This window comes from Capricornis sumatraensis, chromosome 2 (assembly GCF_032405125.1).
Source record: "Capricornis sumatraensis isolate serow.1 chromosome 2, serow.2, whole genome shotgun sequence".
In the NCBI taxonomy this organism is placed as follows: Eukaryota; Metazoa; Chordata; class Mammalia; order Artiodactyla; family Bovidae; genus Capricornis; species Capricornis sumatraensis.
The window spans coordinates 75,818,694-75,832,216 of record NC_091070.1 but is presented as its reverse complement, the minus strand read 5'-3'; the positions used below and the strand labels follow the sequence as shown (position 1 = coordinate 75,832,216).

Genomic DNA, 13,523 nt, shown 5'->3' with positions numbered 1-13,523 from the left:
GTCCTTTTTTAATGAAATGAGAATGGTAATGAACTAAGGAGGCCAAGTGAATTTTAGAACGGGTGGGTACCACCGTGGGGGATGGGTGGATTCTGCGTTTTTAACAACTAAATATTGGTGACTTTCATACAGATTTTTATCCCCCTTTTTGTAATCCACATATTTATTGGACACCTTGGCGAGTTTTGGGGATATGGTAGTTCAGCCAAAATAGACATGTTTCATGTCTTGGGGACAGACATTAATCAAGTAATTACACAAGCAAAAGCAGCAACAGTGCTATAAGAAGTATACAGTATTTACGGAAGTTGTGTCAGCTGTTAGTCGCTCAGTCCTGTCTGACTCTTTGCTATCCCATGGACTGTAGCCCTCCAGGCTCCTCTGTCCATGGGATTTTTCCAGGCAAGAATACTGGCTGCTGCTGCTGCAGCTGCTAAGTCGCTTCAGTCGTGTCCGACTGTGTGCGACCCCATAGACGGCGGCAGCCCACCAGGCTCCCCCGTCCTTGGAATTCTCCAGGCAAGAACACTGGAGTGGGGTGCCATTTCCTTCTCCAATGCATGAAAGTGAAAAGTGAAAGTGAAGTCGCTCAGTCGTGTTCGACTCTTCGCGACCCCATGGACTGCACCCTACCAAGCTCCTCCGTCCATGGGATTTTCCAGGCAAGAGTACTGGAGTGGGGTGCCATCGCCTTCTCTGAAGAATACTGGACTGGGTTGCAATTCCCTTCTCCAAGGAATCTTCCGCACACAGCGGTTGAACCCATGGGAAAGTAGTACTTCAGGACTTTATATTGTCACCTTGCTTATTTAAATTATATGCAGAGTACATCATGGGAAATGTCGGGCTGGATGATTCACAACCTGGAATCAAGATTGCTGGGAGAAATACCAACAACCTCAGATATGCAGAAGATACCACTCTAATGGCAGAAAGCCAAGAGGAGCCTGGTAGGCTACAGTCCATGGCGGGGCGGGGTGCCGTGTGGGGTCGCAAAAGAGACACAAGTTAGCGACCAAACAACATCAACAATGCTATGAGCTTTACACATATTTAATTCTCACAACAACCCTGTTGTTAGGTAGGTATTATTGGCTGTATTTTACAGTTGAGAAAATTGAACTCTAGAAAAATAAGAGTAATTTATTTAAAGTCGCAGTGTATTGGTTTGCTAGGGCTACCATCACTAAAAACTACAGACTGGATTCCTCAAACAAGAAAAATTTATTTCCTCAAAATTTTGAAGGCTAGAAGCCCAAGATAAAGGTGATGGCAGCATTGGTTTCCCTAAGGCTTTTCTTCTTGGATTGCAGGTGACTGTCTTTTTCCGGTATCTTTCTTACTAAGCTTGTTAACTTGAATATTTCCCTGATGGTAAGTTCTACCTTGAGTAGATCTAGAATACTAACCCAAAAGAATGAAAATTGCAGTAGTCCATCTAAACTAGAATGTGTGTAAATACCTTGAATTAGTCCGTGCTAAGTATATTAACTCAAAAGGAAGCTTGGTTTAAAAAGTTGAAGAACAGTGCAAGTAGCATCTTTGGTCCTTAAAGAGACAGGTACCTGAAGGGTGTGGGGGTGGGGCAGGTTGCATCTTTCCAGCCTTTTAAGGTAAAGGAGGGAGGGAATCATCATTAGCCAATCAGGCCCTGAGGTGACTTCTCAAAGTCACTTCCCGTCTCTCCACTTTCTCTCTTTTCATTTTGGTGGTGGGCTGGTGAGTGTGCATTTAATCTTGATTCCTAATTGTTTTGAATTTCTCGTCAGTTTGAGCCACTGTATCCTTGTGACAGCCTTAATTTCCAGCTAGCCTTGGAGTGTTTGTGAGCTACTAACAGATTAATTTCGGCTGTGTGGAAATTGGAGGAAGGCAGTGAAATGATCTGCCTGGTTTGTTTCCACGTGGGCCTCTGCAGGACCCGGTCTGCCTTCCTTTTCTGAGACAGGGTGACCTGGGAACAATAGACTCTGCTTCATGTACATAGTGTTTCTGCAAAATGCCTGAATTCATTTTGCTTGGCAGAAAAGATACTGTTATTTTCTCAATGCTGTTTTGACTTCTGTCTTTTAGGGAGAGGGTAGATCTTGGAAGAGAAGTTTAGACCAGTCAGCTTTAATTCTGCTGTGTCTGCAGGGCTCAGGTTTTTACTGGGCTTGTGGGAGCTGCATTGGATGTTGTTTTTGCCCTGGTCTGCTTCCCTGGTGGCTCAGAGTTTAAAGCGTCTGCCTCCAATGGGGGAGACCTGGGTTCGATCCCTGGGTCGGGAAGATCCCCTGGAGAAGGAAATGGCAATCCACTCCACTATTCTTGCCTGGAGAATCCCATGGACGGAGGAGCCTGGTAGGCTACCGTCCACAGGGTTGCAAAGAGTCGGACACGACTGAGCGACTTCACTTCACTTCACTTTGCTCAGAGCAGTTCATCTTTCTTGTTGGGAAAGACGCTACAAACTCTGAAGTCACATGGTTTTAACAAGCTTCAGGAGGAGCTCCCAATTTTAATGTCAGCACTGTGGTGATGGTACCCTCAAAAGCTTAGGATGTACTGAAAAAGATGAGGGCCTGAGCTTAGTGCAAGCCTAAATGAAATTCCATCACCACAGTTTACTCCTCCAGTGATCTTAGATGAGTCAGTGAACCATTCTGAGGCTTAGCTTTTGAAGATCAAAGTATATGAAGTCCAAGCACTAGTGGATGTATAATAAATGTTACATACCTTCTAGAAATAAGCAATAAATATATTTTATGTATTATTTTTCTCCTAAAAAGTTTTGCCCAGTGACCTTGAGTGATATACATTAATATATGAGTTATCTTTACAGGTAGAGGGTGTTGAGCAAGTAAACTTGTATTTTACATTGTTAGGAAAAATGGAAATGTACTGGGGACTGTAAACATGCAAAATAAAAGAGGAAGACTGAATTCCTCCAAAGCTATTTATTTTAAAAAGTCTTAAAAGTCCCAGATCATGTCTTGTGAAACAACTAGTTTTTCAGTTAGAGGTTTCACTGAGTGGGAGAAAAATTAGTTTTCTATGGAGATATGCTTTATCTTATTTTATATCTATCTATTTTACATAATTTAATCTTAACAGAATTAAGGAAAGGAAAGGAAATCTGAGGCTTAGAGAAGCTGCATAACTTGCCCCAGGTCACAAAAATGGAGCTAGGAGTCAAATCTAGCTCTGTCCAACTTCATTATCTTAACCATTAAGCTAAGTTGCCTGCCACTTATTTAAACCTTGCTTGGATCATAATAAACAATGGAAAATTCTGAAAGAGATGGGAATACCAGACCACCTGACCTGCCTCTTGAGAAACCTATATGCAGGTCAGGAAGCAACAGTTAGGACTGGACATGGAACAAAAGACTGGTTCCAAATAGGAAAAGGAGTACGTCAAGGCTGTATATTGTCACCCTGCTTATTTAACTTATATGCAGAGTACATTATGAGAAAGGCTGGGCTGGCAGAAGCACAAGCTGGAATCAAGATTTCCGGGAGAAATATCAATAACCTCATATATGCAGATGACACCACCCTTATGGCAGAAAGTGAAGAGGAACTAAAAATCCTTTTGATGAAAGTGAAAGAGGAGAGTGAAAAAGTTGGCTTAAAGCTCAACATTCAGGAAACGAAGATCATGGCATCTGGTCCCATCACTTCATGGGAAATAGATGGGGAAACAGTGGAAACAGTGTCAGACTTTATTTTTTTGGGCTCCAAAATCACTGCAGATGGTGATTGCAGCCATGAAATTAAAAGACGCTTACTCCTTGAAAGGAAAGTATGACCAACCTAGATAGCATATTCAAAAGCAGAGATATTACTTTGCCAACAAAGTTCTGTCTAGTCAAGGCTATGGTTTTTCCAGTAGTCATGTATGGATGTGAGAGTTGGACTGTGAAGAAAGCTGAGCGTCAAAGAATTGATGCTTTTGACCTGTGGTGTTGGAGAAGACTTTCTGAGAGTCCCTTAGATTGCAAGGAGATCCAACCAGTCCATCCTAAAGGAGATCAGTCCTTGGTGTTCTTTGGAAGGAATGATGCTAAAGCTGAAACTCCAGCATTTTGGCCACCTCATGTGAAGAGTTGACTCATTGGAAAAGACTCTGATGCTGGGAGGGATTGAGGGAAGGAGGAGAAGGGGATGACAGAGGATGAGATGGGTGGGTGGTATCACCGACTCAATGGACATGAGTCTGAGTGAACTCCGGGAGTTGGTGATGGACAGGGAGCCCTGACGTGCTGCAATTCATGGGGTCGCAAAGAGTCGGACATGACTGAGCAACTGAACTGAACTGAACTGAACTGTATACCTATAAAATGGAAAAGATAACATAGTGCTTGCGAAATGATTTACTCTAAGGACAGTGCTTTATAAATTTTAAGGCAGAGTTATTATGAAATAGATAAAATATGAAGTTATTCCTTACTGCTGTTTTGACCCAAAGCCCTCAGGTACTGTATTTTTTAATTTCATTTTTATTTTGCTCCACCAGCGATAGGACTAGGATTGGGTGAAATAGTTTTCTCTTGGGATGAACTGCATGATTATTCACTGTTTCTGATCTTCCTACTTTTATTTCATATATGCTCTGAGTGGATTCCTCTTGGAGTTCAGTTCAGTCACTCAGTTGTGTCCCACTCTCTGTGATCCCCTGGATTGCAGCATGCCAGGTTTCCCTGTCCATCACCAACTCCCAGAGCTTGCTCAACTCTTGGCCATCGAATTGGAGATGCCATCCAACCATCTCATCCTCTGTTGTCCCTTTCTCCTGCCTTCAGTCTTGCCCAGCATTGGAGATGCCATCCAACCATCTCATCCTCTCCTGTCCCCTTCTCCTGCCTTCGATCTTGCCAAGCATCAGGGTCGTTTCTAATGAGTCAGTTCTTCGCATCAGGTGGCCAAAGTATTGGAGCTTCAGCTTCAGTATCAGCCCTTCCAATGAATATTCAGGACTGATTTCCTTTAGGACAGACTGGTTGGATCTCCATGAAGTCCAAGGGACTCTCAAGAGTCTCCTCCAATACCACAGTTCAAAAGCATCAATTCTTTGGCGCTCAGCTTTCTTTATAGTCCAACTACCACATCCATACATGACACTGGAAAAACCATAGCTTTGACTAGACGGACCTTTGTTGGCAAAGTAATGTCTCTGCTTTTTAATATGTTGTCTAGGTTGATCATAGCTTTTCTTCCAAGGCAAGCATCTTTTAATTTCATGGCTGCAGTAACCATCTGCATTGATTTTGGAGTCCCAAAAAATAAAGTCTCTAACTGTTTGCATTGTTTCCCCATCTATTCGCCATGAAGTGATGGGGCCAGATGCCATGATCTTAGTTTTCTGAATGTTGAGTTTAAGCCAACTTTTTCACTCTCTTTTCACTTTCATCAAGAGGCCCTTTAGTTCTTCTTCACTTTCTGCCATAAGGTGTCATCTGCGTATCTGAGGCTATAGATATTTCTCCTGAGAATCTTGATTCCAGCTTGTGTGTCAGCCAGCCTGGCATTTCACATGATGTACTCTGCATATAAGTTAAATAAGCAAGGTTACAATATACAGCCTTGATGTACTCCTTTTCCTATTTGGAACCAGTCTGTTGTTCCATGTCCAGTTCTAACTGTAGCTTCTTGACCTGCATACAGATTGTCAGGAGGCAGATCAGGTGGTCTGGTATTCCAATCTTTTTAAGAATTTTCCAGTTTGTTGTGATCCACACAGTCAAAGGCTTTGGCATAGTCAATAAAGCAGAAGTAGATATTTTTCTGTAACTCTCTTGCTAATTTGATGATCCAACGGATGTTGGCAATTTGCATCTCTGGTTCCTCTGCGTTTTCTAAAACCAGCTTGAACATCTGGAAGCTCACAGTTCACGTACTGTTGAAGCCTGGCTTGGAGAATTTTGAGCATTACTTTGCTAGTGTGTGAGATGAGTGCAATTGTACAATAGTTTGAGCATTCTTTGGTATTGCCTTTCTTAGGGATTGGAATGAAAACTGACCTTTTCCAGTCCTGTGGCCACTGCTGAATTTTCCAAATTTGCCGGCATATGGAGTGCAGCATTTTAACAGCATCACCTTTTAGGTTTTGAAATAGCTAAAAGGCAAAGGAGAAAAGGAAAGATGTATCTGAATGCAGAGTTCCAAAGAATAGCAAGAAGAGATAAGAAAGCCTTCCTCAGTGATGAATGCAAAGAAATAGAGGAAAACAATAGAATGGGAAAGATTAGAGGTCTCTTCGAGAAAATTAGAGATTCCCCCCGCCCTGAGAGTTTAAAACAATCGGAATTTTTAGCTAAAATAACTGACACTAAGTGGGAAATAAAACTTGAGGGTCTGTTCAGCCTTAGAGAGCTGTCGCTAAAAGATGACTCTGCCAAGCAATTAGTTTAGCATTTACTTCACATACAAAGTTTTTATTGTTTTCCTTTTGCTTCAGGTTGAAGATGGAATCTACTGAGGAAGGAAAGCCTAGGTCTTCAGCACCACATGTGCCAGCCCAGAAGCGGCCGTGTGAAAACCTCTATAACATCTGCAGACCCCTAAAAATTAAGAAGACTTTGATTTGGACATTCTTAGTAGGAATGGTTAAAGGCTAATGGGACCATAGAGGCAAGTACTTGAACTTTGACTAAGATATGACGCCTTAAAATGTTCTGTTTTACATGTGTAAGTGTCTTTTCTATCCAAAAAGACAGGAGGTTCCTTGAGTTATCATTGTATCCTGTAGTGTGGGGTACACAGTAGGCACTGAGTAAATTGGAATGGGACTGAGCAAAACTGAGTGATAATATGATCTTAAAATGGAAGCATCAGCTCATCAGCATGATCAGTTTGTGTTTTGTATCCAGCCTCATGAATCATTTGTTCACATGTAAAATGTACCTTTTGTCCTTTGAAGAACTTATTTCCACAGGAAGCAAAATGAGTGGGTCATTGATTGCCTATGGGATATTTACAAAATATTTACTTTAGCTCCCTAAGCAACTCAGTAAATGTACAGTGGTCTTCATGTGGTGGAATGACACTTTATGAAGCATAACTAAAATCCTGCACGGAGCATCACACATTGGGAAAGGCATCATGTGCTATACCAGGCAGGCTTTGTGCTATGTGCCACGGAAACAAAGACCAGGCCCTTTGCAATCTGGGTTTTGTTTTTGTGAGATAAGCCAAATAGGCAAGGTATACCTTTAAATCTATAATTATTTTTCCCATAAGAAGTACTTGGATGCGGGCTTTTGAGGTGGACAATGTTAAAACTCTTACAATAAGAAATGGTGAAATTTTGCAGTGTCTGAATGCTTCCTATGTTCCCTTAGTTAATCTCACACGTTGCTGATACCCAAAACATTAGGAATAATTAAAGCACTATTCAAGTATAGGACAAGAACAAGTAAAATAACACTTTGATTATATCTCTGAGTTACTAAAAAATTTGTGGTTTATATCAAGCCTTATGAATCATCTGTTCACATATAAAATGTACCTTTTGTTTTTTGAAGAAGTTATGGCCTTTGGAAACAAAATGAGTGGGTCTGTTTCTTTCTGGCCTACTGAGCCAGTATGCCATTCTCCCCCCTCCCCCCCCCCCCCCCCCCCCAGTATGCCATTCTTAATACGTTTTAAAGCAAATTGTTGTTTGCAGTTATGCTTCTTAGTTCAGGTAGTAAGGGGCATAGTGAAGTGAAAATATGGAATTTTGACAGAATTGGGCTCATATCCCGGGTCTTAATAGCTAAGTGGACTTAGAAAACTTATTTAACTTCTCTGAGCCACAAAATTTCCTTATAAATTTGGGAAAAAACTTCTGTTGTAAAGTTTGAAATAATTTCAGTAGTTCTTGACAGATTATAGGTAGGACTTTAAGACTGATAACTACTGCTTCCTTTTTTGTCAGCTTACTTTTAGTCATACCCACTGTTAAAGGCACTGCTCTTCAACAGAACTTGAATGTTGAATATTTGTACTGTCCAGTTCGATAGCCAGCCATATGAGGTTACTGAGCAATTAAAATGTAACTGAGGAATTTAACTTTTAGTTTAGTTTAATTTAAGTTTAGGCTGTAATAGGTGTTAACTATTGGACAATGCAGTTATTCTTTTAGAGATATAATTCATGTATTATGTTATATTAGTTTCAGGTGTACAACATAATGATTCAGTATTTGTATATATTGATATTAGGACATGATTACTACAATACATCTAGTTAAGATCCATCATCACATCTAGTCAAAAGTTTTTTCTTCTTGTGGTGAGAACTTTCAAGATTACTCTCTTAGCAACTTTCAGATACATAGCAAATACTCTTCTAAGTGCAGTTTTGAGACTCATTCAAGACCTATTTTTTCTTCATGAAGCCTTCCTTGACCAATGATTCTTCTAAATATAACTTGGCTCTCTCTCTGACTTGTTTGGTACTTACCATGGACATTAATTTTCTCGTGTGTTGTCTTTCTAGCTAGGTTGTATTTGAGATTATGGAGTTTTAAATTTCCCCATTGCTTCATGAAAAGGAACATGAAAAAAATATAATTGTAATATTGTAGTTAATGATTTTATATGATCATTAAATATAATAGAAAGAAATTTTACTTAGTAATTCAGTGAAGAGTAGGGAATAATATAAAGATTGCTTTCCGGATGAGCTTTGTGTCTAGTCTGTTTCAACTAAAAATTCAGATTACACTCAACCTCTGGAAGAACAAATTGAAGCTTCTTTCTTATACTGCCATCTCTTGGCCAACTTGTGCTCCAAATGATGCTAATTCAATTTTGCTACATCAAGGGAAGGTTTTCTTTAGTTTATTGTGATAAATACTTTAACAGAAGTAGAGGTTAAATATAACTGACACTGGCTCAAATGAAATTGAAACATACTTTGAAAAAAAAAAACTATTTTAGATTGCCTTCTCATTTATCTGACACTTAACCAGTTCTTGAAAGTGAAAGTCGGTCAGTTGTGTCTGAGTCTTTGCGACCCCATGGACTATGAATTTTCCAGGCCAGAATATTGGAATGGGTAGCCTTTTCCTTCTCCAGGGGATCTTCCCAACCTAGGGATCAAACCCAGGTCTCCCTCATTGCAGGTGGATTCTTTACAAACTGAGCTATCAGGGAAGCCCTATCAGTTCTTAGCTCCTTCCATTTATTTATTTATTTTTTCTTTAAAGGATTTTGTGAACTTAATGATTGTGGTCACCCTGTGGTTACAAGTGTTTTCCGTCATCACATACCCTGCGAACTTGGAGAGACTGGCAGTAACTCATACCATTTATGCCCCATCTCCCTGAATTTGTTCCCATGGCTGCCATACTTTGGTTGCAGCCATCAAGGAGCTTCTTCTCTTTGCATACCTATTCTCTGTTTAGACTGTTGACTTTTATTAATGTAATCTTTCAGAGATTGGTTAGACTTACTGTATAGTTTTACCCAAACTTTTAAATTTATACAAATAGCAGAGCTTGTACAGAAGTCTTGTCCTAGTCTGATAATGAGTTTGGGCATTTGATGATGTTCTCCAAGTAGATGGGTCCATTTATATTGCTGAATGGAGATTCAAATAAAGAATGAATAGTTTTCTTTGAGTTAATTTTCCTTGAGGCTTTATGGGTGTGACTTGGTGTGGAGTAGGCTGGTATACATTCAAGTCTTGTAGTCATAACCTTTGTGTATTTGTTTATTATTTAATTTTTTATTCTCCAGAGATACCAGATGCTTGATAGATCCTGTAGTTCAACTTGATTCCTAGAGAGAATCTGTTCATATGATACCAAAAGTAAGTGTAAAGAAAACCTTCATTTTTACCTCATTTGAGTTTCTAACCACCTCGCAAGTTTCGAGATTGAGTTTTCTTAGTGGTTGAAATTTGGTAGTTGAAGGGGCTCAGTGCTGAGAGTTTCCCTGGTTTGGGGATAAGGACCTGGTGATGGTTTGTTCTTCAGCAGTCAGTCATTTGCAGTTTGCTGTGATGAAACACATGCTGAGCCTATGTTTCAGCTGGCTGCCCTGATTGTTTCATTTATTTATTTTTCATTTGACTGCACATGTGGCATGTGGGATCTTAGTTCCCAAACCAGGGGTTGAGCCCATGCTGCCTGCATTGGTAGAGTGGAGGCTTAACCATTGGCCTGCAGAGAAGTCCTGCTTGCCCTGACTGAACACATGCTCTAAGCAGACTATAGCTAGCGCAAACACTTGGAATTGAATTCTATTTCTTGAAATTCTTACTGGGATCTAGCCCATGATGTTAGGTAATTCTTAAATCTTTGAACTATGAGTTTGCTACTACAATACCTGGTTGAGCTTTGATCTTTTGTTGTATCTCTTTGAGATAGAACTTGGGTCAAGAATCCTTAATCTAAAAATTCAAACACTACAGAAAAAACGCTGATGACTGTTATAATTCTGTTATCTTTCTTGAAATGGAAGACTATTTATGATATATTAATTTAAAACAAGTTACAGAGCAACATGTATAATCCTTTTTCTGTTTAAACAGTTTTATGTGCTTATGTTTACTTGAGAAATCATTTGAAAGGATATATTCCAATACCAGGGATTATTGTCTTTAGATTGGGTTCTATGGATGATCTTGTTAACCAATATTTTCTGACTTTATTACATTCGTCTATAATTTTAAGTTATTTAAAGCAGTCTAGATAGGACAGGCTTGTATTCTTGTACTTGCAAGTTTCAACAGAGAATGGGGCAACATATGAGTTTGAAATATAGGAAATACAAATATTTAAAAGCAATGTTCAAAGTAACATCAGCACTTGAAATAATTTTTTAGCTTTCGGTTTTATCTTTTGTAGAAATGAAATTTCAGGAAACTAGACTGGAGTCTCACTTCTTTCCCAGCCCGGAACTCTTGGGAGCTGTAATCCTGGATATACAGTAGATAATAATGGTGTTTTTGTTTTATGGTAAGGCTTATGTTGAAATTGAGAAGCTTTGACATCCATATGAATCTGTGAAAACTCAGCTTAGTGACTTCATGGCTAGCTTTTAAAGTGCTACAAATTTTATTTTTGAAAAAGCCAACTGAAGATGTTGAAAGGTGGCATAGCATAGTAGCTATACATGCCTCTGAAGTCAGACTTGGTTCAAACCCACTCTCTATCACTTAAGCAGCTATGTAACCCTGTCAAGTTTCTTAATATTTCAATGTCTTAGGGTCTTTATATCTTAGAAGGTGATAATAATAGTACCTGACTCAAAGGAATAATACTTGACTTAGAAGATTAAATTAGATAACAAATGTGTGGGGCTTAGAACATTATTAACATATGCTAAGTGCTAAATAGATGTTAGCTATTTTATCACTGGAGTCCATGTGTATATTTATATTATATTTGTACTACCTAGCAATTTCTGACATGCATAATAGTTATGAGAAATTCCTTGTTTTTATTGCTTATGTGCATCTTTCTGGCAGTTGGGCTATGCCTCATTATCTTTACCCTTAGCACACAGAGTCTAATTTGGTTCTGCTACTACTACTACTACTACTACTACTACTACTACTACTACTAAGTCGCTTCAGTTGTGTCCAACTCTGTGCGACCCCAGAGATGGCAGCCCACCAGGCTCCCCTGTCCCTGGGATTCTCCAGGCAAGAACACTGGAGTGGGTTGCCATTTCCTTCTCCAATGCATGAAAGGAAAAGTGAAAGTGAAGTTGCTTAGCTGTGTCCACTCTTAGTGACCCCATGGACTGCAGCCTACCAGGCTCCTCTGTCCTTGGCGAGAGTACTGGAGTGGGTTGCCATTGGCTTCTCCAATGTGGTTCCAGAGTTAGGCAAAGTACGGTAATAAGGCCTATAGTGTATATCCCAATATCATTGTTTCAATAGCATTTTCTTAATTAATCTTCTTTTTGATGCTAATTTATTCATCATCTAATTCCTCTTTTTGTCTGTCTACTAGCTGGACCAGTTGATACTTAATGGTTCTTCTAGTTCTCGACTGACCCTTTAAAAATTTAGAAGTGATAGTGATGTTTCTTAAAACATTTATTGAAGTGATTGGAGATAATCTTTGATGGCTGTTCCTCTCACTGCTTGGAGCCTTAAGTAGTGGGATTTTAGTCCATCATATAGCTAAACTGACTTGTCTTCACTCAGGGCACTATGGGGGTGGGTTGGCTGTCCGTTAGTGCCTTCTGATTTTTGCGGAGTCAAACAATTGTGAAGCAGGTGGTGACTCTAGATTAAGAATTATACTTGGGATTAAAAAACTCCATTAATTCTAAAACATGAGGATCTAATATATAGAGAGCCCCCTGATTGCAACAGATTTGAATAGCACTGATCTAATACTATGAAAGGAAGCACTCTAGTTAGTTGATTCTAGGAGTTATTAAAACATACTCTGAAGTCATTCATGTTTAAATTTTAAATGGTTTACTCAATTTTCTATTGAGTAGCTATTCACTTTTCAGGGAAATATTAAAAATATCTTTTTCTCTGCAGCATGAAGGTGGATGATTCTTCAAATTAGAGGTGGACACTGACTTTTCTCATCAGAAATGGTTTATAAGAATCAACTTGCAAAAATTTAAGAGGCAGTAAAAGAAAGAGTAAAATATTTTCTTCTATCATTGTTTGATTCTTTGCTAGATTGTAAACTCCATGAAAGCAGGATAACTTGCTTATCTGCAATGCCTGACCCAGAATAGATATTCAAGAAATACTTGAAGTTAATGAAAATCTCTGTAGAATTTTTTTGTTTTGAATCTCTGGAAATGACAACCATTTTAATGGCATTTCAACAAGACTACATGGAATACCTGGGACTTAAATTTTGACTTGATAAACTACCTGGATAGCAATGAGTCTTAATAATAACTTCTCTTATAATATGAAACCTATTCTTTAGAAACCTATAATATGAAACCTATTCTTTGTTAAAGCAAATATAAATATCAAATTAGATTTAGAGTAGATGATGGTGACTATCTTAGATTCAAACATAATAGGAAGATTATTATTTCTGAAGCTCATAGAGAAATGTAGTATATAATATAGCCAGTAAGTACTTATAATATCTAAACAAGATCAAAATCAAATTTCATGGTAAAATACCAGTTAAATGGTATATGATAATGAATGCACAAATTGTGCTGTCAGAGTTTATCCAGACTTTTTATGTTAGGAAGAATGGATTAAAGATCTGTAAATTGAAAGCAAAACTTCAAGCCTATATAAAAGCTAAGAATATGGCACTGTGAAATTGGATTAGCCATAAGGCAAAAGAAAAGACTGATAACTTTGTATACACTAAAATTCAAACTTTGTTTGCATGCCGTGTAACTGACAAAGGCTCCATTTAAATTAAGAAGATGATCAAAGGATATGAATGGGCAATTCATAGATGAGGATCCCTGAGTAGTCACATGAAAAGATGCTTAATCTAACTACTAATAAAATAACTGTACATTAAAACAACACTGAGATTCCATTTTACTGCCATCAGATGGGCAAAAATTGAAACAGAACAGACGAACTCTGACACT

General features: G+C 38.8%; 1 non-coding gene across 1 annotated transcript; it reads left to right on the top strand.

The window, feature by feature from the left end:
- Positions 1-12,047: 12,047 nt before the first annotated feature.
- Positions 12,048-12,195, top strand: LOC138074772 (small nucleolar RNA SNORA79). Its single transcript, XR_011144582.1, has one exon. It is a non-coding gene; the product is annotated as a small nucleolar RNA SNORA79 (small nucleolar RNA).
- The last annotated feature ends 1,328 nt before the right edge of the window (positions 12,196-13,523 follow it).